Source organism: Prorops nasuta, unplaced genomic scaffold, assembly GCF_024137725.1.
Source record: "Prorops nasuta isolate Cenicafe-Biocafe unplaced genomic scaffold, Cenicafe_Pnas_1.2 PNAS00004, whole genome shotgun sequence".
Classification (NCBI taxonomy): Eukaryota; Metazoa; Arthropoda; class Insecta; order Hymenoptera; family Bethylidae; genus Prorops; species Prorops nasuta.
The window spans coordinates 9712071-9735160 of NW_027116801.1; the positions used below are offsets into that span (position 1 = coordinate 9712071).

Genomic DNA, 23090 nt, shown 5'->3' on the forward strand with positions numbered 1-23090 from the left:
CTTACTTTTTCGACTTTCATCAAAGGAAGGAATTAATTTGAAAAAATACTATATAATCGCTAGTAAAGTTCCCAATGGTCAGGACGGTGGTTAGGAATGATTTAACCACGATTGATGATTGGATTAAACGTGGTAAGATGTTAGTGGAAAAAAGAGAAAGGACACAACGACCCAACAATTAGTTTTCATCACGCCGGGTAAGAAAGTGAGTCTTGGAAGAGAATCGTCGAGGAACCTTATAAAACGACCACAATTTTTTTTACACTTGATGAAGATTCTTACCAGCCATCCATCGTATTACTTTGTAGCAAATTCTTCGTTTGCTTGTGAAATATGTCCTTTCAATTGGATATTTTTCCTGCTGTTATCGAAAAAAATGGATCTATAAAAAATTCAAGAGACAGGAATGAAAATTTTGACAAAGAAAGCTTTGTATGCAGATAACAAAATATTTGTAGGAAAGCGTGGTACAATGATATATAAAAAGTGGATAGTGTACATGATGGACGCGTTTTCATCGAACCGTTTCACGCTGTCAGGTAAGCTCAGTGAATTCTCATAGTTTCCTTGTTGCTCGCATTTCTCCTGGGAATTTTCCCTTCGTCGCCCACTCCCTCTCCTTTCACAGGTTTATATTTTTCACGACAATCCCATTCTTTGCCATCCTTTTGTAGCTCGATCGTCCTTCATCCCCGTTTACATCTCTTCACTTAAGCTCTTCAAAGAAAACTGCCAATAATCTCTGTAAGAATATTCTCTGTACACTCCAAACCTGAATTTTTTACATTAAAAGCTTAAACGAACAGAAATCCCATGCTTGGTGAATGATGTGAATTACATTTATTATATTTTTGTTCACGTTCCTTTGTAAATTTTACGCATGTCTCAGTCATTTTTATAAAGATTCTTTTGGCGTAGTCATGAACTACAAGGTAAAGTACAACTATTCCCCAAAGTCTCAGGGATGATAGGGAATTAGTAGTCTAATGCGATTCATTCCGAGAATAAGGTGGCTGACGTAGTGCGTTTAATTAAAATTGAAATAAGTATCAGGAGAGACGCGATATTACAATCTCAAGTCGTTTTACCTTACGTTTTAGATGCTGCAGAGCCATTCATTCTTTGATACATCGTATCCAAGGCATTTCGAGCTAGACCATGCAGATATTTTCACGATGAACTTTCAACAATCTCTCGAAATATTTTCCACTTGACATTGAAACGATCCAACATTTTGTCTATTATGGTTTCACATCCTCGGAAAAAGATACAATTAATCGACTATAAATATTCTCTTTACAAACAACGATTATTAAACCGATGCTTTATTCACTCGAAGTACTCCAATCAGAAGAAATATCTCTTCAACGACAATGAAACGAAGACTATGACGATTACTGAAAAAAAAAAATTGCAATTATGTTTGAAAAAAGAAAAATAGAAATAGAATGAAATCAAGGAAACTTTTTGATTGATCAATGTCGAAATCTGACAAGGGGGGAAGAGGTTGATTAAAATACTGTTGCATTATAAAAAAACATGAGTTACCTTGGGAAAAGATTTGATTGATCATATTTGAGATTCGATTAGGCGTGAAAAGAATTGACGAGGTTGTCGAGTGATTGAAGGACGAAGGTATGAATCGCCGAAGGGTGGAAGGGCCACTATCGGCCTCTTTTGCGCTTCCGATGAGAAGCACGAATGTATTTGTTGCGCTCCCTTTCGGACATGGAGTGCCAAATTCTTCCAGCGCGTTTTGCTATCTTAGTGATGGGTTGGCACGGACATTGCTTCAAGAGTTGCAGGTAGAAGATAATAAAACCGTTGAGAAAGCCTCGACGACGAGACTTTCGACGTCTACCCGACATCCTTCGCCGCCCTCGACGACTCGCCATCTCTAGACCGCTCTACCACCGACCAGATTACGCATCACACCAAACGAATTCTTCACTTTCCAAACCTTGCACTCCGTAGACCCAATATTCCACCCCAAATTTTCTTACAATTTTAAACTATCCATGGATGACAAGGAGCAATCGCAATATCAATTTTCCTCCAATAAACTTGGAATTTTTGTAAACGTTATTTGTACTTCAAAAAGGATCTGGAGTCTTAGGGTCGGAAACAATTTTCTTTATTTTTATACCAACGAGAAATTTTGGAATTTTTCGTGGAACGCGTTGGAATATGATTTGGGTGGATCCAATTTTTTTTTGTGGTTAACTATAGGATTTTACATATCAACGTGATCGACGACCTTGATTGGTGGAGGCCGTTCGATTCGATTTCGGAAATCGAAAATCGTCGGACAACAGTTGACTCGCTGCCGCAATTCGCGTGTTTCTCCCTCACTTTTTCTTCGTCCAGACTCTGTTTTTCCGCTATTTCTCAATATTGCAATAATTCACGAACATCTTAGAATGTTACGAGCAATTTTAAGGGAAATAGAAAAATTGGTAAAATCTCCTCGATCGACATCGCTTGATCGGAATCAGGACTAAACGAAGAATTTGCATTCTTGATTGATTCGGTGCAATTTTTCCCATGGATATTGTTACCCGATTGGAGAAAGCTAATTAATTGTATTCGAAAGTGGTTCCGGCTTGTCGGTTAATAATGGATTACCATAGTCAGAGGGGAAAAATCTAAATTTCGTGGTTCGTCCGGGCTGCATGGCGCAATATGGTCCCGCCAGAATAATTTAGCATTATTTAACGAGGCAGAGAATCGTCAGAGATTATCGGTCTGCGGATTCTCCGAACGCTAATTGGTAGATTCGTGATCACGGATCAGTGCTGGTTACAATGAATGCCTACAGAGTTTCGATCAACGACAGATCACGAAATGTATGTCAAAAGTTGACGAGCGTGATCCATGGCTACGCTGGTCCAGCTAATCTTAATGATTTATGGCTCTAATGACGGTTTACCCCGATTGACATTTTATCTTTTGCAACGAATCATACCCCAACTACAATCTTGTACTTCTCTATAGTAATTTTACCTGTGTCCTCCACCATGAGATACACTCGAGGAAATTTAATGCAGAAAAAAATGGTAAAAGTATATGCAAACCTTTTTTCCAACGAGAAATCGGTAGGCTTTAATTACCAATCAGTGAAAATTCCAGCTCTTTCTTCACATTCAACGTCAAATCGTCTCCATTGTCGTCGATCGGCGTTCATATAATCATGAAAATTTATATCGCAGTAAAAATTTGCTCGGTGCTATTATCAAATTTGCGGGATGACAGTGAAAGAGGAATGATATCCGAATAAAATAGGGGGTGCACTGGCTGTTATTGACATTCATTATGCAAAGACGAGATCGATAACCAATCGGAATTTCCCGCATGGACCGCGTTCTTCCTTTTGCTCACCTGGGCCACGCGCGAAATTTTCCAACGATATTCCAGATTTAAAGGGATGCTATCGTTAAAGGATTCTCCCCGGGAATTCTTCAAATTGCTCTTCCCTTTATTGCAGACAATTTTGCCATTTTATATATTTCTCACTTTTTCGAGAAACAAAGAGTTTTATTCCTTAATAATTTACGTATTACGCCTCGCGAATGAGGGAGAGATAACGAGATTTAGTCGATGAGTAATTGGCGGATGATTCAATCGGAGATAAATGATTGGGCAAGGGATAATTCGAGAGATGAGCGAAGCTAATGATCTTGCCGCATGGTGGCTTATTAGCGAGGATTGGCCAGTTTCTAGTGGCTTTGGAACAAGGGCGAAATGTCAGTGTTGGATGTCCCCATCCATTATGTCCGGAACGACGTCGAATCTCGTGGGACTCGACTCCCACTTTTGGTCCAATAACTGCCAATGCATCTTTATGCTATTAGCATTGTATGTATAATATCTCTCTCCTTTTCTCTCACGACCCACTTCCTACCAGTCCCCTCTTTCCTTTCTTCTATTATAAACAATCTCAATTACCATTTTCCCTATCCCTCCCCCCCCCCCCTCCCCCTTCCTCCTCCTCGCCCCCCATAAATTATCAAACAATCCTAACAATTACCATTTTACAGATGACCACTTTATAACCTTGACATTTATATTCCAAAGGATTCCAGAAACTGTAAAATCTCTCATTCAAAAACATATTCAACAGTTATACCATTTTATGTATCCCCACAACTACATTTCCTCCTCAACTCGGGATATTTTCCAAACGATTCAACAATTCGCGGTTTACGCATCACCTTATGATTCTACACGACTCGTATACGTGTTTGGTTTTATTTATTTTATTCTCCTATATCCCCCTTACAAAAGTCATCGGTGACTTGTAAACAATTTAACAACCCAATGCCATTTGAAAATGTGCAAAATTACAAATTCTTCTTATTAATTGTCGCGCGAACTTACTAAATTCATCCGAGACTTTGTTAGATCGAATGGAAGATAACGATTGGAAAAATCGCTGCATTGGCTAAGAAACGGTCATTAATTCTGAGCCATCTATACGCGTGTCTAAATTAATACTGAATTTTTATCGGCGATTCAATCGAACCAGACGTACTACGCTATCTGAAAGTTTATCATTGTCCGCAACGACGTTAATGAATTTCATCGACTCGATTAAACGATCCCCGTCTCGGTCTCGATGTGCAATTATAGAAAACTTATCACGGATCTTGGTGAGTCCAGCGAGCGACATTTATGGATTCCGTTGATAATCCTGAACGAGGAATATTTCATAAATCTCGAGGTGTCTGACACAATGACGATATTACTCATACCGGCTGTTTGGATTGAAATAACTGATTTACTGTAAAAACGATAAAAAAAATCCAAGGAGTAAGGAGAAAAATAGCCAGGAATGACTCGCGAGGATACCATCGAGCGACGTTCCCTTCGCGGCTCGCACAAGAACGTAATAATAATCCGGCTCGAAGGTGCCATCCATTCTCTCATTTAGTGACATTTCGCGGCGAATCTCCGCATAAACTCGACGAAACTCCGTTCTTGACACGATTCCAAATCAGCCAATCAGTAGGATATAATAAAATTGCATCAACAACAAATATATAATTCAATCATAATCAGCCATTCATTATGTATACCGTAAACTGATTAAAGAGTTGAAATTATTCACTCTGACTGGCTAACAAATGAAAATTAACCGACCATTTTTTTATCGATGATAACAATTGATTGAGTTTTAATAATTGAGCTGGTCCGTTGACATTTTACGTGGGAGATAATCAGTCGTCCAGTAATGGAGTTCCTTTTCCTTCGTTCTTGACCCATTTCAGTCGAGCACGGTGTAATGGGTGATAATATAACCCAGCGAGAACAATAATATGGAAAGTAGAGAGACGATAAGAATCGTTTTCACGGTCCATTTTGCAAAAGGGCTCTCCTGTCGTGGATTGATGGTCTCTTAATCGCGCGAATGGACACTCGTTGGATTGATGAGACAGCGATGAACTTTTCGCTGCCTCTTGGAGACATGGACGCCTCGCGCAAATTATCTCCACCATCGGCTATATTCGCTCTTCCTATAGTGTAATTATACCTTGTTTTCTCGATTCACTCTGTGCTTTTTTTATTCCTTCCGTTTCTCCTGCAAAAATTCTGTATTCTACACTCTACCCCACAAAGATAAACAAAATTGTAATATTCAATAACAGATTCGTTATCTTTACGATAATGTCGATATTTTTTATTATAACAATTTCTATATAAAGTATAGAGCTAATTGTAACGTTCGATAATAGTTTTGACATGCTTGCCATTTTCCATTATAACATTTTCCCTGCTTTATTGAAACAGTCTTCATATATAGGATAATAACAGACGCTGAAAGTTTTGTTTCTTATCGATCGGTTCCTATATGCGGTTTAGGTTAAAAACTATCGAAGAGATTAATAACTACTTGCTGCGCACGAGAAAGTTTATAACCTTACGAGTAACTGTCGATAACTGAGCTTTGCGGACGAGACGGCGATGAACTTTCGGTGCAAGTTTGTATAATTTCGATCGGTATCGGGAATGAAGATCGATTATAGAGTGAGCATGCAGTACGTGTAAGTCATTGAAATAATTGATGAGACTTGTGTAGTGACGTGTTTCATTATTTATCAAAAGATTCGAGATTTATATATTAATCTCTCACAACTGTCAGCACATGCGCCAATTGTATTGTGGTACATTAAAAATGAAACGTTAAATAAAAGTTTTAATAAACTTTTAAAGTTACCACATTTTTCAATACGATATACTATTAATTGTTGTTAAATTTATTCTTTTCCCCCTTTGTCACAACTTGGCCATCTCTACTTGAACGCGTACATTACAATGTAACTTAATGTCGTCGCTATGCCAACGTGGCAGTTGCTAAATAACGCTGAAATTAACGAGAAAACTCATAATCTTAAATCACGCGAATCGTCTGGCGTTACGAGACAGCGATGAACTTTTGGTTAGCTATAAAATTCCCTAATAAAATAGTCGATAAACGAAGACACGATTCGGTATCACCAATGACAATCGTTTTCTAATAGGCCAGAAAGCCTACAACACAAATTTTATTTGCTATTTAATCATACAAAATTCAACCAAAACTGGAAGATATAAAAATGAAATACCAAAATAAAATTCTCACATAAAATTAAAGTAATTTTCACGTGTTTGCAAAGTTATAAAAACAATTTTAGGTTAAAGATAATTCTCGTCCAATGATACCATAGAGGCAATCGCAGAAAGACCGGGTATATCGGGTGAATAGGAAATTCGCTAAAGCCACTGTGGATTGAAATTGAAAAAGTTGTTTTCATGCAAGTTCCGCTTTGAAAAAGTTATGTATATATACAGAAAGTCTACGATATGATTTCAATTCGATACACTGGTCGAATTCTGGATAAATTGGTAGATTTGGAATTCGAAAAGGAGACAAGAAAAATAAAGAATTTAATTGATTCTATTTCATTTATTTTAATCTAGTTTCTTATAGTCATGATAATAACAATATTAGAATGTCTGATGTTTAGGGGTTGCTAAGGTGTGTGCAGTATAATTTGCATGCAAGCAACCTTTATGAATTCAACGAAAATGCGAAGTGATTAAGACAAAGCAGCTAATTAAAGTTCGCCTTTGAAACGATCCTCAAGAATCCAGGAGAAAATTTCACAACGGGATTGCCTACACTCGTAAATCCACCTCCCCTTTTTCCTCTAACAAGTTTCCTGCGTGGATACCAGCAAAAACTACTTTGAACTCACCGTGTTAACTGGTTTTTCGCAGCTCACCTAATATGCCACGGGAACGATTTAATTGTCCCTGGTAAAAGCCCCGGTATCGCAAAATATCTTAAAACTCGATATAATTACTGTTAATGATAAAGCTTGATAAATAAAAACAAAATTAATATATCACACTTATTAATAAACTTATAATTAATCGCAATAATCAACGATCGAATTCAAAACCAGAATGAAACAAGCTCCAGCATATTGTTAAAGCAGTATGAAACAACAATTCGAAATGATAGAACGAAAATAGTGTTCAATTAATCCAGCGAAATTATGGTTAGACGCTGGTGGATGAAATTTAACACGGACGCGAAGGAGCTGCTTGTTATTATTAATAATAATAAAGGATTGAGAAATAGCAAGACTACGAGCAAGGAAATATTACCCAAGCACTGTTCTGGCAACTGTGCTCGCAATGATATTGCGCTATGGGAGAATTCGTGAAACGAATCTTGTATAAATGTAAGGTAAACGCGAATAAACTCGTCGAGTTACCGCAGGAATTGCGATATTAAATGGTGGATGGGACGCTCGTTCCGAGATAGCCATGATTTTTCGGATAAGGACGCTATAAGGCCGAATTGCTGTTCCAGAGGCAGCATTACGATGCCTGGCATCCATCCGCCATATTGAGCAAGTCCAATCCCATTCCGTTTCAGCTCCGCCAATCGTCAAATTAATGGTCCATCGTGTCGCGCTGCTTCACCCATTCCTACCTCCGTTTTCATAACCCCCCATTGAATCACCCACATTTTTCCATCAATTACGCCCCACCTCGAAATTACAGCAAGCGTGTAAACGCCTCTGCACCGCAGCCTAAGACTCTATATAGTTGCTTCTTCCAAGGATCTTATTTCTCCGCGCGCCACTCTATGTATCCATCGGGAATTCGCAAGCGCTAATTGACGCAATTGCAACGCGGCGGATCGAGCCCGTCCAAAAGTAGGTTGAACGAATGGTTCGTTCGCAAATTTGCTCTTCGGGAGCCGCGCGCACGCAAGAGCACACCACGTGCAGGGTGCAGGGGAGGGGGGGGGGTGGAGCCCGTAGAGGCTAGAGCTAGACTATATATACACGCTGAAAGATACTGTGTGTGCAATCGAACGAGGGAGGAGGACAGAAATAAAAAGAGAATTTCCTGAAAAACGAAAGCGCTCGAGGAACGATCCTATCTCGTGGGTAAAACACTAACGCATTGTTCCGCGCTGCTCGGAATTAATGATGGGAAGCCACTCTCCGCTTTACATTTATACGCCGACCGTTTTCATTACTCGCTTCGAATCGCTTCACTTATCTTCGATCCCTCGCGTTACGACACTTCCAATTCCTCTATTATGAACAACCCGTGCGATGTGCGAAAATAATTCCAAACAACAATCGTCGACAAATTGCAAACGCCTTTTGATTTTATGCTCGATCAGCGATATACTCCTATCACTTCCGTTCCGTTAAGAACTCGAAAGAATGAAATATATATCTTGTAGGAATATAATATGTATAAGAATATTCTTGCTGGAAGATTATTAATTTAAAAAATTCTATCAGTGATTTTTTTATTTTTTATATTCTGTTTCTTTTATGTTTTCTTGAGAGGAGTCCTTTGTACAACGAAGGAATTATATATACTTTTATTGTAAAATAACGAGGACACGAAGATTGTAAGAATTTCCATCGTATTTTAATTCGTTTATTTTCTATCACAAAATCTATTGGAATATTGCAATTTATTCATCGCTCTCTCGAAGCGTGTTGTTCTTATTTTGCACGGAGAGGATTCGTTAAAAGTATCAGAGTTTGTTTCTGTCTGGCTGGACAAAAATCTTGAGGAGTCGCAGCTCCTCTCGCGAAGATTAATAGATAAAAATGGATTGATATGGATTCGTGGATCTGCTGGCCGAAGGAAATTGTTATTCGAAGAAAGAAACGGGAATAAATTCGATGGAACTTTTGCCATCGCCAGATACAAACTAGCATTAATAATTTTCCACGACTCGGAGAATGGCTGTAAGTTTTGCCCGGAGAGAGTTTCCAGTGCGCCGAGTTAGTAGCTGCCTTAGCTACCTCGCGCTTTTCACTAAGTTTTGCAGCGCGTTGACGATGCTGAATGGAAGCTGCGCTCTCAAGTTACTTTTACTTAAAAACGAGACTCGCTCGTCGAATATAATCGAATGGCTTGATTTACAACGAGCGACCCAAGCCTGTCGCTTCTTCAAATCAATATAATCACAGCAAAACTAACAATTAACGTTCGATGTTATAATTAACTTTTGTTTCTTGTAAAGTTTGATGACTTTTTATCCTTTATAATTGGAATTACTTTCGGAATCGACCGAGAGAGTCTTTGGTAAGGGTGAAAAGGGACGGAACCGGAAGTCACTCATTGGACGTCCAAGCGTGGCTTCCGGCGAGATTAGAAGTATCTCGGGTCTCTTCGACTGACAAGCGATGCTCTCTTTATAATCTTCCAGCCCTCCTCGTCTTTCCTCGCGACTCCAACCCCCTCTTGTCTCAGTTTTCCCAGAAAATTACGTCGAGCACCCTCGTGCAGACCCCTGTTTGCACCGAAGCACGAGATTTTAATGGCTACTCGTGTGTCATTCTGCTGAGAACACGTCGAGTACTCTCCTCTGCTCGCACTGAAAACAAAACTACCTAGAAAAAAATAACTAATCTCATCAAGCAAAAAACAACTGACTCCCCTTCAAGCGCAACTCCAGTTATAAGAGAGACCCTACTTCCTCGCAGAATCCAGGAAAAACTTGTTACAAATTTCTGCAATTACTGGATTATTTTACAGAGTCTCGCAGAAAGCGATTAAACTGTTTCAATTATATAATTGCAATTGTAAAAAAATGCACGATATGGCAAAGTTTAAAAGTTAATTGTTTCTCCAGCTATATCCGTTCGGTCCACCAAGACGTCTTTTTCTACTGCGTCTTGAAAGGGGGTCGAGAATCACGGAGTGGGATGAACGAAAAATTGATAAATCGTTGTAATTATTCGATTGTTAGTCGCCTGAGCATTTGAGTAATGTGGCAATCGCTTATTATAAATAATGAGGCGGTCGTTGAATGCGGATGCTGCCGGGACTCTCGCTATTCGTGTCGAGGAGCATATAGCATACAGCGTACGTACACAAAACCTTCAAGAATATAGTTAGGTTGCTTCGATCGAACGATACGCGACTACTCTCTTCCTATTATAAGAATGATACAAGACACGCTATGCACTTTCCTATTTATAAGAGAAATAACTTATCGCATTCCAGCTTCCTCATCATTTCGCAATCTCCACTCTTCATCTTTCGCGTTTATCAAATCCTCCCTCTTTACAATTCCAACCGTTATAATTGCCCTCCAATCTTGTTAGGTTTGTTTCTCTTATCAGTATACAATATATATATATATATATATATATATATATATATACACTTTGTGCATAATAATTCATCAAACACAAATTTTAGTCCTCCATCATAAGTGTCGCAAGGAAATCAATCGTTTTAATCAAGCTCCTTTACTGCTTCGTTGATTGCGAAGCGACGGGATTATCAGGAAGGTTTTAAGTCGAGCGTGTAGTGGTATAATCGACGATGCGGATGAGAGCTTTCGTGAAGCGTGATCAAACGTAAAACGGAGTATGGGCTTCCTACAGAGTGGTACTTTAGGAGCTCCCCGAGGATTGGAGGGCGATATATATATGCGTTTCATTTGGCGAGATGATTTCGCTGACGAGTTGGGATGGGGAAAGCAAGTGAGAAGGTGAGAGAGAGAGAGAGAGACTTTCTTCCGATGCACTTAATTAGCGAGCATTGTGTAAGAAGTTTCATAACTAGCGTCTGAGAAGGTGGCGAATTGTGTATACAGTCGTACCTCGATGCAGTCTTAACGCAATTGTTTACATTACCCATTTGCTTCGCTGCTTCATCCTAGTAAAAATTTGTAATCTATACAGATACTTATATTACGTCCAGGTATTCGTTATTTGCGTATACCCCCCAACACAGTGATATTACGGTAAGAACGTGTAATAATTCATGTGCGTAATATCCACGCCCTGTATTGGTAATTTTTGTTATTTTTGGTTGGCTATTCTCGTGAATGTATACAGTTACTCATTCACATTTCATTTGTCACCGTATTAATATATGCACAGTCTTTATATTTCAAATGAAATGTACAAATTTGCTTTGATTCTTGTGGTATTTTACTATCTTCTTTTCCAAAGTTCGATATATTTTGGAATAAAAAAGGAAACAAATAATTAGTGTAAGGAAAACAAGATAGTAAATATGTACGTGGAGTGCAAAGAACTGGAGGAGGTTAAGCAGTGTGAGTCGACTGTTCATAAAAGTGGACGCCAGGAGGAATGACATTTGAATTAACTCGAAGCTGTAAAGGAGAATAAGTCTCGGTGCAAATGGCAGCAGCCATTTGGAGATCGATCCTCCGCAGCCTCCCGAGGGTGTAATAAATAAGTTCCATAAATCGCGTAGGATAAAATTTGCAGCGATTTCCCGATTGTTAAAGCGAGTCGAGGAATCGGATGGGACAATTTTGCAGAGGCGATTGATGGACAGTAGCCATTGGAGGATCGGAACGGAATGGAGAATGGAACGTAGCGGAGAGGAGCGTCTTCTATACAAATGGTGGCCATTAAGAAATAGCAGCCTGGCTGGAATAAACGATTTTCCGTCGGGACAGCGAAAAGCACCGGAAAAGAGAGGCCGATGCCGGGAGCTCGGCTGATAATTAATTCGAGGCAGAGAAAACGACGATTTTACTGAGGCATTTTCATGGTCGCCCTTCGTTTACCCCTCGCGAGTTTAGACGCTCCGCTCGCGACTCTCGTTAAAATTAACTGCCATTCCCAATCGCCCTTTTTCTCCTCATCCACCTGAAAATCTCCCTCTGCCTCGAGTGTGCTACTTTACGAGTTTCAGCAACGACCCTTATTTGCCACCTCCCCCCCCCCCCCTACGCGTCTTTATTAATACTGCCCTTTGCCACGTTTTAATTGCGACGAGAAGCTACCTTCAAAAGGGTAATTTGGATTTTTAAGACCTCGTATAATCACTCCAACGCGTGTACGCTTGATCGAACGTAATACAAATTTTATAAAGGGTAATATTTATTTTAAAATAATGTGTAATAAGGTTTTTCAGTTTGTGGATAATTTTTCTCTTCTTTGCTGAAATGCCACAATAATAGAGTTTATCGTTTATTTGTTTGTTAAATCGTCGATCTTGTCGACCTGATTGCCAATTTATCGAGGGTATAGATGTGGAAGATTCCAAGTTTGGACGATATAGTCTTGCAAGGATTCGAAGCTAAATGTTTGACTTTGTTGCGGTTATACGTAATCCTAGCTGAGTAAGGGAGAGGTGGGATCTTCCTATGTACTCTATATCGACTGATTGCTCGAACTTTGCGATTCGCACGAGGTCAATTAACTGTACGAGTTTTCACTCCAATTGTTAAATTCGTAATACCATAGACCTTTGAATTCCGACGTTATCTATATACATGAAGAATTTTTTAGCCAATTTTGATTTACAACTTCCTCTTTGATTCATCATTGAATTAATAAATACCAACAGAGTTCAACTATTAAAATAATATTTTCATAGCGAAAGAAAATTACAAAGCTATATATATATATATATATATATATGTACCTCGTTGCTTGCTCAACATTGAAAATGAACTTTGCAGCTATCGCTACTTTTCAGCAAACTAGACGTAATTCCAAAATCAAATTATCCACTTTGGCTCGGCTTGATGAAAAACCGAGATTCCTGCATGTACACGCCATATATAATTATCACCGTGAAACTTGCTACTAATCTCATCGGAACGGTAGTTTTTAATCAACTTGGAAGTTTTTATCAGCCTTCTCCTTTTTTAATCCCACCCCTCATTAGCTCAGCTTTTATCCAATCCACGAGCCTGGAAAACTCTATAGAGCAACGAGTGGAAACGCGATACGTGACATTATTTCGATGTAAAATTGAGAGTGCGTTTTGAGTTTATTTTACGGTAGATATCGAATCTCCGATTGCTGGATATATCGTCCATGGGCCAAATGTAGCAAGAACCATCACGTATCGTACCCAATTTCGATACGGCTGTTCGAAAATTGACTTTCCCTGTTAGCCTGGCTAATCGGATTGCGAGAATGATACGTTCCTTCCCAAATCCAGTATTCTTTCGCAAGCCCTTTAAATCTCCGGAAGCTGGAGAACAAACGAAAAATCAAGAGACGCGCTATATATATAGGCTGTACCATTTGAAACAACCTACAGACCATGGATGTAAATTCTGTTTATCTGTGAAACTTTGAAAGATATCAATTTTTCTTCCAACATCTTTTCCAAGTTTCTTCTATTTGTACCAAAAAAAGATCTTATTATACTAAAAAACGGGATATTTCTTGCAGAGTTTTACAAAGATAAACAGAATTTTACGTGCATGATCTAGATCATTTTAAATGGCACACCCTATAGAAACAAAATGCAAATAAATACATCTCAGTAATTATGTACAGCCCAATATGAAAAATAATAATTTTAACAAAATAAAAAAAAAAGGGAAAGATATAAGATACAAGAGCAAATTGCATAGAGAAGTAAAGAGGTCGTAGATCATAGTTAAAGGGGAATGAATCACTAATGATCCAGTGAAAAACACAATACGAGGAAATCGTAGGATGAAAGAGTCACTAGATCGAGGAGTCGTTAGATATAGGAGCGTAGTCGTTGGATCGGAGAGTATCTCTCACTTTCGTTCGGGTCGCGGCTGACCTGCGACCGGTAATCTGCGATCATCTCGAGGCGAAGTTCTTTCCGCGACTTTTCCGCATTGGAAAGTCCTCTCTCGCGTTTGCTCATTCGACGACTCTGGCGCGCGCTCCAACTGACTCGCGAGGACCACTCACGTTTTACCTTCGTTTGCCTTCGTTCACCTTCGCTCACCTTCGGCCACAATATCGCGCACGCTCGATCGGTACCATCCATCAAACTAATTATAGATAATTGGGGATAATAAACACCGATTGCTCTTATGTTTTCCAAATTATTTCGATTTTTGTCTTGTCCTATATATATATAGTCTTTTTCCAATAACTTCATTATAAAAGTGTACCATACTGTACTATATATTCTTAATTGATTATAATGGTCATTTTTGGAAATACACTGTACAGTGTTTTAATAATATTAGTGTGGTGGTATAATGAAAGTAGCATCATATGTATATAGGTATTATGTATAAACAGGTGACCTTCGTAAAGTGTAATTTTTCCAGTCAGCAGTTTGGAACCAGTGAATTCAGAGCAGGTTATTGCGTGATTCTCGGGAAGGACGTCGGTCGCCAGCAGACCTCACAAATTTTCAGCAATATACCTCCTCCCCGTCTGCTCCTTCTTCATTTCGGACAAGTTCGATGCCTGCGATAGTCACGGTTATTAGGATCTTTTATTTCTCAACCACCATCGAAATACTCGAACTTTCCCGAAACTCCGCACCAGCCAGGAATAATTTTGCCACTGACCAAATGGATCTCGATTGGCTCGAAAAGCTCCATTTGCAGAGTAGCCACTCGTCTTTATTGTAACTATGAAAATGAAAGAGGAAATCGTAAAACGCTAGCTTCGACTCTTGCCAAAATTTGCTTCGATTCAATAACGTTGCGATAAAATCTATATTAAGATCGGTTACCAGAGCCTGTCTCGAAATATTAACGGTATAATTTCGAAGATTTCTGTTTCGAACGTCGATGAAACGTGAAAAATAAAAGAAATTTTCTGCGAGCTTATCAAAGGTTATGCACAAAATCTAAAAGGGGGGGGGGGGAGTGTTGCGTTTGTGTTTTTTTATATAAGGTAGGTGATCGATTTTTATTTTTAGTTTTCGAGTCTCCTGGGTATCCATGCGGATTTGAAGCTTCCGGAATGGAAGGGGTAGGGGAAACGGGTGAAGGGTGGAACAATGGGGACCAGCGTCACGTCGCGAAGGATCACGTAATACCGAGAGGTGAGCAAGGGAGCGCACAATGTTACATCCATATGTATGACAACCCAGCAGATATCACACTCACACACATGTACGCGTACACAAATTCTCCAAGAGTGAATGTAACGCGAGCAATCTCTTGTATGACAAATAAAAGAAATGGTAGGAGCAATTAAATAACATGTATATACTTCCACGCACGTGGTCGTACCAATATATATATGACTCCAGGAACGATAACTTTCACGCTTATTAAAACCTCCTTTCTCCGACTGACTAATCAAGATGTTTCAATCAAACCGTTTATTTTCGTTCTTACTCCTGTCAACTTATTCCTGTCCGGGTCGCTCGAAATTCCATTTACCACTCATTCATTTTAAATCTTCCTTCCTTTAATTTTCTCTTAGCTCTGATCTTATCTTTTATCCGACTTTAATTCTTCTCTGCTCGCTCGTTTATTTTCAATTAATATTAAACTAGATTTACGACCGTCTATATCTGTACGCTACACGGATCTATATATTATATACAGTGTATATATATATATATATATATATATATGCTAGTGGTTTGATTCCAGCCTATTGCCAAATTCCCGGCCAATTTAAACACAATGGCCAGTTGCGAGCGGAGGAATTTAAGTAGCTCGAAGGATTTCACGAAACCTGCGCCCGCGGCTTGTGACTTTTCGTACGGATTGGAAGGTTTGATAGTTCCGGTAATCAGAGCACCGTTGTAAGTATTATATACATAGGCGTATACAGAGTTTCGTCTCGCTCCACGAGTATATCGGCCTATTTCTATATAGCTCGCGTCCTTTCCGAATTTGACCTTGACTCGAATAACCGTTAATTAGCGCTAAATCACGGCTAAATTCTGAAAGCTCGATTAATAGATAATGAAGATTAAAAATAAAATAAAGGAAAAGAGGGGGGGGGAGGTCACTGGGGTGATATTAAATTAAGAGTAGAATGAGATTGAATGGGACCCAGCGATCATCAAGAGAGGAATAAAATACGAAATATCGCTTAATGGAATGGAAAGTTTCACAGCTCCGATAATAGGAATCTCGAAGGAGGAACCAATTACGGGACAGCGCATATAAAATGGGCATTTTTGTTACCATTCAACCGCCAGTTACGTCCAACTACTGTTTATCGGCGCCAGAAATGGTACTTACAATACGACGAACCAGGATCTGCAGACTCTCTGCAATCTTTGACTATCGCGGAGGCGGTTTAGCAAGCAGCAGAATGCAGAAGAAGAGGCTGCTCGGCGAGAGTGGTGGGGCTAAGAGGGAGGAGAGGGAGAAGGAAGAACGAGGGAAAAAAATGGCAAAATTCAGCTCTCACCGAGTATTCCACTCGGCGGCGGCCACGGAACGCATCGAGCCACAAATCTCGCTGGATCTCTTTGTAACGGACCGCAGCGGCACTTCCGGTACACGTACACTCGATAAACCGCGACCCCCTTATATACTATATACGCGAATTCAAATGGATCCTCCGTCCTTCCGCTCGGAGTAGTCTGGAATGCAAGCGAAATTTGCGCACGTGCAACGAATTTACTCTTAATAGTCGACTATTAGTCGAGCCTGACTTTCCTAACCTCACCCTGGCTAATGAACCCATCCCATTTTAACGACTCGACCAACTCACTATTCAAATTTCTTGCCAGCGACACGCTAAGAAATTAATGCCCTTTCGTGATTACCGGAAGTCCCATTATTTTCTAAACGATACCGAATAATCCTATATATATATATACAGTCTCAATCAGCTTTTACGGTCTTCTTCTTTTTCGGCGGGAGTTAGTCGAACAAATTTGTTTCTTTCTCCAATATCTCACTTTTTTTGCTATATATAGGAGTTTAATTTTTTCTAGCGATGGCACGCAAATCGCGATCGATAGACTCGACGTGCACTTACGAATTCCAATATGGAGATACGACCGACGGGATGCAAGTTATTCTATTAAATTGATCCTGTCAGATGCATCTGCCTGTAACTGAAATTTTACTACGCCAATTTCTATGACGGTAGTCGATTCACCAACCAAAACTTTTACGTCACTGATCCCAATTTCGAGTATGAATTAAGCAGCGGATTTTTTTTTGCATTGCGAAAATTTTCCATCGAGCCGACAAGTAGATCCGGGTGTAGTAGAAGGGAAGTGTGCGAGAAAGAAATAATCAGATGATAAAAGTGAAATTAGAAATCGCGCGAGGAACAATAACCACCGTGACAATCGAATATCGATAAAATCTCCCGATGTGCTTTTCGATGCATCGCCGATCCAAGCACGCTGGGGTACATGAAACATATTTGCCAAGCGTTAAAACAACAAATGCGCGAATTTTACAATGTATCGTCAATCAACAAATCCCGCATGTAAAATAACCTTTCTCCTCGCGAATTCAACAAACCCCTCGATGGTTACAAAATTCCAATTTTCTTCGCCAAGCCGAACGAGTCTCTCGCTGGATCCTCGATCGATATGCCTTACCGTGTGCATTTTTTCGGCTTAACCTTTGACCCGACCTTTGCAAATCCACCAATAACTCAGCGCTTCCTTTCTTTGTAAAATTTCCAAATCCTCCGCCAAGTCCAAATTTCTGCACGAGAAAAAACTAAAAAGAACCTACGAATCCTAGCTGGATACGCGTAACTGCATAATTTTTTCCGGAGAATCTAGCCTGCGCGTTGGATCGTTCGATCGTATGCGCATAAATTTGCTCGAAAACCTTAGAATTCTCGGGAATCACAATGGAACAAATTGCGAGATAGACGGCTGAGATTTTTGTCAAACTTTCGAAACGGTTTGTGCGAGGAGAAATCGCGTGAATCTCGGAAGCTTAAAAATCGGTTAAATTATTAACGCGCGTCCGCCTCGTCATATATCGCTTTGTTTAATGGCGTCTAACCGGTGCCCATTTCACGCAAATTATGCTGGCGTACAGGGAGTCCACACCAAACGCACGACTGCCGGAAGAGCCTCCAAAGTTCCCACGAATAATTGCATAAGAAGCTTTTACATTAATAATAATATAAAAATCCTGCAGTGTCAAAAGTTAACAATAATCATAATTTCTTAACCATTTTTATCAATTTATTGGTTTACTATTTATTAAGACTTTCCCAGAAATTTCAAACCGCTAATAACTCATCGCGCTATCTGTCACACTAGAAATTGTACCTCGTTGTGTTAAAATTCCCACATCTTATGAGATATACTATATCGATGGAGGTTAGGTTAGTCCCTGATGAACTCAAATGTAATTTCATTCCTCTTAAGACAAATGAGAGGAGGAGAAATTCATTGAATTAATAACGAGGCAAATGGATGCAGGTGAGTTTAATAATACGCCGAGGGGGATTATCGAAGTTGGCTTCTATTTTATAATTTTATAGGTTAGGTACAGTGTCTGCACTAGGATTACGAATGGATAAAAGCGTTTCATTCGACACGACAATAAATGGCGGGAAAAGAAATTTGTTCGGCTAACAAAGAGCCAAATGGATGCTGCCGGGTTTATTAATCCGTTGAAAGGGATTATAGCGCTTCTGGGGCGATTTCTAATTTATCGCAATCGCAACGGCGACAGTTATAGCGTGGGTTTCGGGTGTCCCGAGTCCCGAGAGGGCACCACTAATGCACACTCGTTACACGAGAATCCTGGTTGGTGGAAGCCCTGGGAAGACGTGAACTGATGGAACGAAGTCGATGGCGGGAAAACATCCACGTCTCTGCAACGCTCGTTGGATGCTCGCTAAAGTGGATCTAAGATAGTGAAACGACAGGAGGAGCACTGCCGCACATAATCGTAGACCAAACGCTACACCCACAGCTACAAGCCTCGCACAAGTATAAACATAACCATAACTAAATACCTACCTAACCTACAAACTCGCAAAGCTCGGTGATTTTGTAAAAATCACACACGATACTCTTGCTGTCCAAAAATCGTAAAAACCTCCACAATCTCCCACAAGTAATTTGATCTTCTATCAAAAGATTACGCAATTTATCCAATTTCCTTTATTAATATAAATTTCTTTCGTGCAAAAATAATGTTTTGCATTACCCTCATCGTTTATATTGTAATGAGGAATTTTGTTTCCAACGTTGACTTCTTATAATGATACTTATTTTCACCTCCGTTTCCATCAACGAGCAATTACGTGACTCGGAGATGGCCACGAAGGTGTCAAATATCGAATGCCCTTTGACAAGAGACTCATCAAACTTAATGACAGCGTTGACTATCAAAGCTACAAGTTTGATACCTAAGCCTCATCGTCTTGGATAACAGAGTTAAGTAACTTTTCGTAATCAACCATATCTCATAATCATATTTGATAATTAGCTCGGTGAAATCAAAGTCTCTGCAAGCTTTTTTATTATCATCGAAAAGATACCAATCAACGATATTAACGTTAATTAACATTATTAGATAATCACGACAAATTTCATCCGAATCTCACCTGTCTTCTATAATTGATTTCCCTTTATTCATTTTCTAACAATTTTTTTATTTTCAGGATAATTAAAGCAGAGAACCTTAGTGTTGGCGATGCGCAGGACGTATCATTAGTCAACCACAGTTATGATAAAAGTTAATGCAAGACAACGATGAATGACAAAACGAAAGATGGAAAGAGATTGGCGTATTCGTTGCACACGAGTTTATTCGTCAAACAACACGTAATCACATTGGCTGTGTACAGGACGTTCCTGTAGGCGTGCAAGTAAATATTAGTGGCTTCGGCGGAAGCGATCGCGAGCAACTCGTGACGCTGCGATCCTCGATATCCTCCCCGCTGGCTAAGAACAGCTGGGACGAGGTGGCTGAGGCGAAGGAGGAGAAGCCCATGCCCCAGAGAAGGCAACTATCTCTTGACAGTGAAAGCCCGACCTGTCGACCCGTGGCCGCCACCCTTTCCACGCGCGACGCTCTAATGTTATGGGGACCCATAAAGTTTTACCTTCTTATCTAACATCTGTGCCAATGTAGCGTCTCTATGTCGCCCCATCATTATATTTCACTAGAGACCACCTCGTGTCAGAGGCTATTCGATGTTTCGTCCCTGTTCAACACCTTTATCCCCACTCCTCGTGAAAGCAGTTCAGGAAGAATCCGTAACTATATCTACAAAATTGTCACTACCTTTTTTATCCAATTTATTATTGTACACCATTGTTCACTACTCACCTATACTCACCTTCCTTAGAAAGATTGCAGATAACGCCATGTCGAACCACTGAGAAGCTTGCCGTCATCATTATTTACAGGAAGGATCTCGATTGGATTCTCGACACCTTCGGAACCATTGTGAAAGCTTCCCAGAAGGATTTGCCTAAAGGAACCATTATAGTTTCTTTTTATTATTGAAAAGGCATATTGGCAATCTAGTATCCTGAGTTTATTATTTTTATCGCGGGTAAGTTTTGTCGAGTTCTCGATTGTTTTTGTTCAATAACTCTAATGGAATATAATATTTCTAGCTATAGAAAGACTATTTCAAGGTTGTCGTTGCAAAGGGTGTTCTGTAAGCTTTGGATACCTTTTGATAATACATAAAGCTCGTGTGGTAAGACCTGTCGGAAAAGTAGATTCCAAAAGGATACTCGAAGTGAATTCCAAAGGATACGTTACCATTCGAGAAAGTCAGGTGAAGCAAATAAACTCTCTTGTTTGGATGATTCGGAGGAATTACGTAAATTCGTTGGTCCTTTGAGAGATGGGACGCCAATGTGAATGTCAGACGTAAAATATCATTGAGTGTATTCGTGCTAGGCATCATTTAAACTTTAATAAATTGGCAGAAGGCACATTGGCCAACACGGATGCTCGGTGGTTGCACGCATTTGCGGAATTGGCCTTTATGTGTAACGGACAGTCACCTTGTCGCTTGAGCTGACGCATGCATAGCTTCATAAATATATGCAATTTCACGATATCGGATGTAAAGGTCGCGGCCTGTAATCGTCCCTCATCCCAAGCGCCTCAGAATAGACACGGAGGTCGGAGCTAATGCCAATCCAGCAGAACTCACTCGCATCCGAGCACTAAAGGTCTTCCTTCGTTCTTTCGATGACGAAACTCGCCAGTCTTTCAAGATCCCCAATGCAATCTCTCAAAGTCACTCGCCATGTGCATTCAAAAAAGTTTAGAAGATAATTATTTAAAAAAAATATAATTTTTACGTTAAAAATGTTTTCTTATTTTCAAATTGCTCAAATTTCTGAAAAGTCATTAAAAGTGTTAAGAGCAATCAAAGAGTTATCTTTCACAATTCTTGGCGACATCCTTTCAATATTTATATTTATAAGAGAGGGTATTTCAGTGATTATCGAGAAATTATTATGTCATCAGCTGCCAGAGAAGCTGCGGTGTATAATTTTGGGCTGCGCAACATAAACCATTTAGCCCCCTCCCCGTCTGTCCCTCTAGTCCTCTTTGTCTTCGCTATCGACATCCAACACAAATGAATACGAATCATCCAATCGTTAATTACTATTCCTAGTACAACTTATCCCTCTCTTGCATAAATCTACAAATCGATCCATTCAACTCGGCAAAGGCCATGAAGCAATTACTTTATTGCCGTAAATATAAATTATTTTTGTACATCCGTGTTTAACGAGGCAACAATTATAAGCTAAATACATAATTGAACGTATCGCGTGAGAGGAATTAGATTTATTGTACGCAATGATGAAATATATGCATTAGCTATCTGTATATTTATTAACTGTACTGGCACTTCAAATGATGAACAAACAGTTTATTTACCATTACCAGTATTAAAATTATACACGTACTACTTATTTGAAAAAGGAAGCAGCGTTAATCGTGAATAAATTTTCAGAAAACTGTCCATAAAGAGAAAGGTGCAAACAAAGTTTTACCATTACACGATGCTCCTTTTAAAGCTACAAATGATTTCCTAGATACAGTTTGATATTTGAATATTAAAAAAACGCCATATAGAGGGTTTCTATAAACTGTTAGTCACTTGACTTATAAGACATTATGTAAATTTTAATACACTCGTGTGATGGAAAAAATAGATATGGAAGGAATATTTGAATGGAACTTGGCAAGTTATAGTTGGATGTATTGATAGTTTTGTATTTTATGGAATGTAACATTGAATTCGCGGAACGCGAGAGCGAAAGTGGTCGTTGAACGATGATGATAAGTCAGTAGCATCCGCACGTACAAGAAAGTAATGGATGTACTGCACGTACATTATTGTAAGCTTGCAAATACAGACTTATTCAAAACACACCATCGAGAGTCTCACTTTATTTCCATAAAAACGTCACCAATAAATTCTCAACATCAAACTTTCACATTATCCTTTAAGATAAAAAGAACCAATGATTACAAAATCAAACATTAAGATTTATCCTTATTAAGTTGTATTTATAAAGAAAGGAAAATATAGAAATAACCCTTTTGTAGCATAATTACCATCATGAAATTAGAAAGATGTTTGTTTAATTATAAAATAATACTTATAATGAATGGTAGAAGCCAAATTTTCATTTTTTCTTTGTTCGCCAAAGATTATCAATAATAGATAGGAAAGACGAAGACGTTGAAATGTGATAAAGTAAAAAAAAGAATGACAGGCGAGGCTAGAAGAGCTTAGGTAGAAAGTTTCACAGAGCATGTCGAGTGAAGTTACCGACAACCTTTGACCTCTTCGTAGTCTTCATCGTCAGACCTTCATTTATTAAATTAAATGACAATCTTTGTTGTTGAAAATCGACTTACATAATTCCAATAAAGGACGATATTGCAA

General features: G+C 39.2%; 1 protein-coding gene and 1 long non-coding RNA gene across 4 annotated transcripts in view; one reads left to right on the top strand and one right to left on the bottom strand.

The window, feature by feature from the left end:
* Positions 1 to 14607, bottom strand: part of LOC136772941 (uncharacterized) — a 111776-nt gene extending 97169 nt beyond the window's left edge. The window contains exon 1 of the mRNA XM_066726207.1: positions 14546 to 14607. The gene's annotated coding sequence lies outside the window, so the exon portion shown is untranslated. The remainder of the gene's footprint in view (positions 1 to 14545) is intronic.
* Positions 14608 to 18972: 4365 nt separating this feature from the next.
* On the top strand, positions 18973 to 22982 carry LOC136772945 (uncharacterized). 3 transcript variants are annotated; one of them, XR_010822530.1, is made up of 4 exons: positions 18973 to 19589; positions 19818 to 20415; positions 20508 to 20717; positions 20782 to 22982. It is a non-coding gene; the product is annotated as an uncharacterized lncRNA (long non-coding RNA). The 3 variants fall into 3 exon arrangements; XR_010822529.1 differs by having other exon boundaries at positions 18973 to 19140; XR_010822531.1 differs by having other exon boundaries at positions 18973 to 19140; positions 20512 to 20717.
* The last annotated feature ends 108 nt before the right edge of the window (positions 22983 to 23090 follow it).